The 8,402-nt window shown below is 37.0% G+C and overlaps 1 long non-coding RNA gene across 1 annotated transcript; it reads right to left on the reverse strand.

Moving 5' to 3' along the window:
• Nucleotides 1-3,553: 3,553 nt before the first annotated feature.
• LOC116240732 (uncharacterized) lies at nucleotides 3,554-7,801 on the reverse strand. The gene is made up of 3 exons (XR_016464830.1): nucleotides 7,762-7,801; nucleotides 5,111-5,249; nucleotides 3,554-4,791 (listed from the first exon to the last, which is right to left on the reverse strand). It is a non-coding gene; the product is annotated as an uncharacterized LOC116240732 (long non-coding RNA).
• Between the last annotated feature and the right edge of the window lie 601 nt (nucleotides 7,802-8,402).

Genomic DNA, 8,402 nt, shown 5'->3' on the forward strand with positions numbered 1-8,402 from the left:
AGTTCATAGATATTGCCCCTTAAATGTTTCATGATTTGAAGTTATTTCTGAAAATAAACAGCAGGTCTGGAAATATTTTCAAAATGTAGAATAAATTGGAAGGATGCTTTAGACTAGAAGAGCTGAAAACATCAAGCAGCACAGATCAATTTCTGTACCAAACACTGAGGGCAAGTATACTTTTCAAGTCTATCCCAAAGGTTCTCAGTATTTATCTTTGCAGATATCTCTGCATGACAAATATGAGTGCCTGGAATCTAAGGATTTCTTGGAACAGATGAATGTGAGCGAGAAATTAATTCAAGGAGCAAAGGCAGAAAAAAGCAATTTAGCTGCATCTTAGCTTGACCTGCCTGACGCGTGTGTTTCCATCTCTCTTGTTTTAATGAAGAGGATGCTAAGCAAATATCATATTCCTGAAAAGATTCAGTCACATACTGAAAAGTGTTTCAGCTTTCTTTGTTCATTTTCAGGAGGGGAGAGAGATAATGAAAAGACTTGGAATACAAAATATAATGTAAAAAAATCAGCTTGAGGACTTTTATAAATCTCAAAAAAAATACAAAAGACAACCAGAGAGTGTATGTAATAGCTCCACAAAAGAAACAGAAAGATGTCTAAGTAATAAAAGAAAAATCCTTCAATAAAAAACATGTCTGTGCAAGAACTTGGAAGCCAGAGCAAAAGGAACATGGTTTGTAGTGTATACATATGCAAAAAACTTTTTAAAGGGCTATTATTAAGCCTGATCTATTTCTTGCAATGAGAATTCTTCAATTGAGTTCCATGGTGAAGAATTATGCCATAGGTTTTCAAATGATTCTGTGCTTCACCTAATGGTACTAAAGAATAAATTGGTATTTTCCAAATAAGTTAGCTAAAGTTCTCTTGGCTGTTACCTAGCTGAATGTCTCATGAAGTCAAGCAGTTGTTAATGACAGTGCAAACAGTGCCAAGCACAGATCAACCCAGAACAAGAGTAGAACAAATACTTTCTTATATTAGAAGCATGTGGGGAAAGTGGTTGGAAGCATTATTGTTTTACTGGCTGGCATATGTTTTCCAACACAGTCCATTCCAAAAATGTTCATAGTAATTGGCACCAGAGGGAAAAGAGAAGGGAGGTCAGATTAAGGCTACCCAAACCAGCAGAAAAAAAATCATCACATTAGTAGAGCAGCAGTATGGCCCCTTACAAGCAAAGGGAATGGTTGCTGTTGCCAGGAAAACAGTCAAGGTGGGAGTAAGTTCTTACTCCTTTGACAAGGTCATTGAAGAGTGGTAATCCTGGGGTTTCTCTTTCCATAGTTGAGCAGGACTGTTTTAGGACCACTGGAGAAATATTGGAGCAAAAATATATAGTGCAGAAGAACAAACAAGGAACACAGACTAGACCACATCCAACCACTTTAAACATAGCCTTTTCTTCTTTGCAAAAGTGTGAAAAAAAAAAATCAATACACTCTTATCTAGGTATTTATGGTAAGAGATTGGGTTTATGAGAGAGGGGAGTGGTTTTAAGACTGCGTACTCTGAGGAGCAGGAATATGCAGACAAGAAAATGAAGGACTGCACACTTTTCCATGTATGGTTAACACTCCATGTGTAGTTGATACTCATGCCAACCCATATCTTCTGATCCTGAGATTTTACACAGAGATTAAAGTCATTCAAAATGAATTCTAAAAGTTCTGTGAATGCATTTAGCCATCACTAAGAATAAAAATAACACCAGGATGTCAGTAATGGTTAAACCTGCGAAAATTGCAACATTTTCTTTCTGGTCTAGGGCTGATACACATATAGATGTGAGTCTCACACAAGTGATTTTTGCCAATAAAACTGCCAACTAATCTACTCACAGTGCAAGAGGGAAGAAACATGCTAAGAAATGAAGTAATTAATTGCTCAAACTAGTACACAGGTGCTGACTGAATAGTTTCATGTTACCAAAAATAAATATAACTGAATTTCAAGTTCCATGAGCAAATCCTAAAAAGTTTAGAGGCAAAGATCTGGAAACTCAAGGAAAAGGTACAAGAGAAGCCAGACAGGACTGACAGTCAAAATGGAAACTGCATGCTTTTTTTGGTGCAACCCAGGATATGGTTGGCTTTCTGGGCTGTAATGGCACATTGCTGGCTCATGTCCAGCTTCCCATCTATCAGTACTCCCATGTCTTTTTTGGCAGAGCTGTGCTCAATCCTATCATCTCCTAGCTTGTATTGGTAGTGAATGTTTCCTCAACCCATATGCAAGACTTTGCACCTCGATTTTTTGATTTACCTGGGCCCACTTATGAAGCCTATCTAGATCCGTCTGGATGACATCCTGTTCACCTGACTTGTCATCTGTGCCGCACAGCTTGGTGCCACCAGCAAACTTTCTGAGGGTGCACTCGACCCCATACTCAGCGTCATTGATGAAGATATTACAGACATTATTGCAAATACTCCTGTGGGATACCACTTGTCACTAATCTCCATACAGACAGTGAGCAATTGACTATCACTCTCTGGACTTGATCCTGCAGCCAGTTCTTTGTCCATTGAACAGTCTACCCATCAAATCCATGTGTTTCTAATTTGGAGAGAGACATGTTGTGGGGTACCACATCAAAGGCCTGAAATCCAGATAGATTACATCAGTGGTTCTTTCCTTGTACATTGATGCCATCAAAGAAGGCCACTACATTGGTCAAGAAAGATTTTCCCTTGGTGAAGCCATGATGGCTCTCCCATATCACCTCCCTGTCTTCCATGAATATCTATTTTTCCAGTCTTTCATACGGCCTTGACCCAAAGCTCACTGAAGTCAATCTCAAAAATCTGAGGCTCCAATAAGACTTGGAAACTGATCTTTAGTTAGATAATGAGCACTCTCTATGATCCTGTATTAAGTATTTGTCACTATCTCTTAGAAAGACTAATTTTTTTATGTCTGGAAGAAAGTATGATTTTCTGAGCTGCAAGGCTTCAGAACTTAATTCAGGTTTCCATTTTGTGTTTCCTACTTGTGATGGGAAAGGAGGTTAGGGAAGACAGCCTCTGCTTCACTTACTAGTGGATTTCCTACAGTTTTTCTCTTTTCTTCATTTTCATATTAAAACAAAACAACAACAAAAACCCTATAGCCACTCTCACTTGTTTGTAGAAGAATAAGACAGGCTGTAACTCAGTTTTGCTCCATCAACCAGCCTGACAACCCAAGCTAGTTCTGAATGAGCCAACCTATGTAATCTAGTGTCATGCCTGTACTTCTGCCCTGGATTTGGCAAGTCAGCTGTTATTAGCTCTTGTTTCTCTCCATTATATTTACACTGTACTCTCTCATCAAGTGGATCACCCATATTTTTCACGATTACTGCTCTGTAAAACAGGTATTCCTTTGGATGGTTTAGGTCCCCATTTCTGCAGGGTTACAGTCTTATCATGAAACTGTAAAAGGAGATGAATTTCAAAGAAAAAGGGAAAGAATGAAAACCCCTCTGTTTGTGAAAAAGCAAGATCTTTTTGCCCATCTAGAAGTTTATTGCACAAATCATGCATCTCCTTCTGCAGACAAGCATATGAGAGAGAAGCAAGGGATCCAAACACCATGGACTTCATTTGAGTTTGTGAGAAGGAAACTGGTACAACTGTGTGAATGACAGAGACCAGCAGGCAGTTCCATAGGAAAAAAAATGAATTAGGAATGTTTCTAAAAACAGTGAAGAGTAGTGCAAAATGTTTCAATTCAACACCCTTCTCATGTATTATCTTAAGCATGACCTTCCAGATAAAGAAATATTGATAACTTCTTTGAAGACTTCTAGTTCATGAGTTTGAGAAAAATTTTAATGCTGTGCCAAAAATAAAGTACAAAAAAGTGGGAAAAAAAAAGACCTCGAATAAAGGAACAACAGTACAGCTTCAGATTAAATTTCATTACTTTTAATACAGTAGTGTATGTTTTACTGCTTATGGTATAAAAAGGCAAAGTAAAAGAAAATGTGAGATATGCCATTTTTAGATGTGCAACTCTGAGTCTAATATTGATTCTTTTTTTCCCCACTACTTTCCTTCTTTTTCTGAGGAAATGGTAAGAAAAGGAAAAATTCATAAAAAGCAGCAAACTGCAAGGAACTATTTTAAATTCATGCATAAGTGGACTCTTTTCCATTTCTCTTTTTTAAATTTTTTACTTTTAATTTAAAAATACATTTTCAACCTTACTTTCATAAGTATTTTCTTCTCCATAATGGCTCATGTCTAATTTTATAAAAGGTTTGGAGTAGTTGTCTGTGATTTTAAATATACATTTTTACCCACAGAGATTTATGCTTGAAGAAACAAAGCAAGAGATATCTCGGTAAATGTAGTATTGCACTGGGAACTTCAATTTTTTTTTTTTTTGAGCTCAATTTAAAAGTGCTCCAAATAAGTCAGAATACCAACACAACTTGTCTGTCTTCCCATTCAGTCCAGAGCCAAATCCAATTAGTGCTAGTTAATGATGCCTCCCTGATAAGGGAAGATAGCTGTACTGAGAAAACTCAAAGCAAATGGACACACAAAAATCAATTATGTCACTCATTGCAGGTTATCTCATCATCTGAGGCAATCCAAATGCAGATGCTCAAGGCAAAGTCTACATCCCACTTCTCTAGGCACATTTTAGTGAATAATAGAAAAGGTTTCTCTGAGACGATGAAAGCTTTCATATGTTTCCAAGATAGCAGATGTGGAAAACAGCAGATCTGTTCACATCCTTAAAACTCTTAGAGGGTCTTCTGCTCTCCTTTTCTCTCTACTAAAAAAGACAGAAACATTTTAAGCCTGTTATGTTGTAACTCGCTTGTAATACTGCTGTTCCTGTAGATGAGCTACTACCACTCTTAGATTCAAAGGCACAAAGGTGTAATATGACTCAAGGTCACCGAGCTGCTGACAGGAAGAAACTGGAAATAAATGTGTATAAGACAGCAGAGAGTTGGAGAAATGCTTCTATGTGTTACACAAGTTATACTAGCATCATTATGCTGTAAAAATCTACAGAGTAGGTATAGTCAGAGCAGTATACAGCTTCCAGTAAATCCAGTAAGGTTCAATAGGAAATTGCGTGTATATACTTAGTAATCTCAGAAGGTGAAATCCTAAAATGAAAGAAATACTTCTGTATCCCCGAGCTTATAACTCAATCTTCAGCAGATACTGTTAGAAATCCAGACACTGGGCCCAGCAGATTGGGTCACTCTGAAGTGAAATTCACTGGAAACAGAAAAAAGCATTTTGAGAAATTCTAAAAATATATCTCTTATTCTTTATTGTACATTTTATCAGTTTGTTTTACACAAGCGGGGTGCAAGAATCAGTGTAGTAAGTTAATGTACTCATCTGAGAATCTTATTACTTTGGCTCCTTTATGTTGGCACAATTTTTTTTTTTATCTATGAGGCTTCCTTATTAAGGCAGAAGTGATGTAAAAAAAACTCGGCTCCCATTTAGGAACCTAAATGAAGCAGTTCTTTTCTCAACAGTGTGCATTCAACAGATCTATTCCTCTCAATGGGATATGCTGAGAGTTAAATATCTCTCTGGTTTGTTTATGCGTTTAAATGGAAATGAACTTTTCAGACAGTCTGCCTTCCCATATTGTTATCAAATCAGGAACTACTGGGTTGCTGATTGCTTTTGACAATCTATCTTTTAAACTTTAATAGCAAAAACCATTCACTATTATTATCACACAGAATAATATACGATAAATTTTTTAGCAGGATTTAGACAAGCACTAAGCATTCAAACAATATCCTCTTATTTAAAATTTGTAAATAGTGAGCTTATAATTTCCATTTAGCTTTAGCCCACCTGAGAGTTCTGATCAGTTCTAAAATAGATATTCCTATTAAATACCACAATAAAAGCAATACTTCTCGCCTAAAATGAATATAGGTGAATCTTCTTTTTTTTTACTGTATGCTGGTTGCTAATGTGACTGAACAGATACAGAAGGATTTGAGTTCTTTGAGACAGACAATACATTCCTGAAGAACCTGGTGATATCTTTCTACCTTAGAAATGTAGATTACAGAGTTGGAAGTGATTTTTCATCCACTGAACTTCATGAATTCCTACCTTTCCAGGCACCATGACAACTGACAATCTTTCTCAAAAATTAGAAATCCATTCAGAAATATCAAGATCAGCTATGCCTTGTTCAGTTCAGGTCAGACACTTGACCTCCTGTTTCTCAGTTCTAATGGGAGATTTCTAATCAATGGACTGCAGATAACAACACTAAATGAATCACTCTGTCCCTTTCATCTCTACCTCAACTTTAAAGAACTTTGGAACAAAAGTTTCACCAAATTCATTCCTCAACCTGTGACTGCTCTTATCAGGTTAAGCTCAGCAACATTTGTAGAGCACAGCAGCTTTCTGTTAACTCTGAGTTCTGTAGCACAAGGCAAGATGCTACTTTCACAGCTTTCTGCTTTTTGCTATTTCTAAAAGCAAAGATTTCTTACATTCCCAGAGACCACAATGCTATGTTGCATTTTGGGACACTACACAGAGCTTGTTCAACTTTCCCAGTTGAAAATAGATATCTGTCACTTCAGATTATCTCAGAGATAATAAAACCCATTCTTTCTGCAGTCAATATCTACCCATATTAAAAGAATGCAACATTTACTCCTTTATACTACTAGCTTATCCACTACAAAAGAACCTGAGGATATTAAATCAGTCTATTCCTGTAAGGCGCCTCAAATATACCATCTCAATCTATAACACTATCAATATTTCAAAACGCCATCAAAGTACTTATAAGTTTACTTTGTTTCTACTACATGGACAAATGCTTTTGTTCTACCTTAATGATTAAAAGGTTGCTGTATTTGTATTTAGATTTTTAATAACATTAATTTTTTATGAATGATTACTTTAATGGACACTGTGTTTCAAATTACTTTTTCTAAAATTGAATGATTATCCTTTTCTATCAAATATTTACAACTCAGTAAGGCTAATAATATAAACAGTGAAACACTTCTAATTCTAACTCTAATTCCAAGAACGTTTCACTGTGTTGGGCCACTCTGAAAGTAATGTCTTTATTTATTTCCGTGGAAACTACAAATGATACAAAGAGCAAGATAACACTACTCGATAAAGCAAATTCTCAGTTACAAAACAGTATTTTTCACTATAGTTACCATCACTAGCTGAATGTTTTAACCAATAATTAAAAAGAACCTGTGTGCCATGTTCATAAAAACCTGCATAAGCAGAGATGACCCATTGTTTCACAGCTACTATGATGGTGTTGTTCCCAGGAAATTTTTACCCTTGTAGTCTATCTTTCACTGGTCTGAACAGATGGAAGTCAGAAAGCACAAAACCCAGAGTATATGGTTGGTGTGATAGAACAGATCCGCCAAAATTGGTAGTGTGTTACATGGTCTTCAAACTGGTACTAGCCTAGCTCTACCATGTTGCAAGGGAAAGGCTGCCTTTTTCTCTAGCCTGACTGTGAAAGCTGAAACCTTCAGATTAGTTCAGCATCACAACACAGCAGTCAAAGCTGACGGTTTTTCTGAGTTCCAGGAAATCTAGAAGGATTACACCTTCCATATCCCAAAAGACACTTGTAAGATCAATAAATGTACAGATGTTGTAAAGTTTTGTAAGATCAGTAAGTATGCAGAGAAGTTAGGCTGATAAGAGTACCACATTAGAAAATAGAAAAGATAATTAGAGATAAACAAAAAGCACTCACTGGTGTTGTAGGCCTGTAAGAAACTCTATGAGGAGCAACCTCCAGAGAGAGATAGTTCTTCAGTTGCAGTCAGCCCTTAAATGGGGGGGTCTAGAAGAGGTGGAGCCAGGCTCCACCCCTTCCAATCACACAAGTGAATTGCCTTCACCTGTGCTCCCACGGCTGACTCAGTGCTCGCCTCAGGTGGTCAATCAGAGGTTCAGGCTGTGATCCAACAGTTCCCTTACAATGGCACCTATCACTTAACCCACTGAGGGCTGTATCTTGAACTTCTTCAGCAAAGAATTTGCACATCACCACTCCACAGACTTCCATTTTGAGTATGGCTCAAAGTGGTGACACCATGTCTCATCACCCACAGTGATAACATTCAGGAAACTGTCACCTTCAGCCTTGTATGTCTTCAGTACATCTGTACAAATTTGCATACAGTGTTCCTTCTGTTCCTGTGTGAATATTTGTGAGTCCACCTGCTGCAGCCTTTGCAGTATTCCAGTGTGGCCACCATCATTTCCAGAGCATTGAAGCCATTGAAAATTATAGCTAACAGGAGTGACTATGTTGAAAAATATTTTTTTGTAGCTGAGAATTTTCTCTATCAAATAGTGCTATTGTGCTCTTTGTATCTATTACATTTTCCA

The sequence above is a fragment of the Phasianus colchicus genome, chromosome 2 (genome assembly GCF_987193195.1).
Source record: "Phasianus colchicus chromosome 2, bPhaCol1.hap1.1, whole genome shotgun sequence".
Lineage (NCBI taxonomy): Eukaryota > Metazoa > Chordata > Aves > Galliformes > Phasianidae > Phasianus > Phasianus colchicus.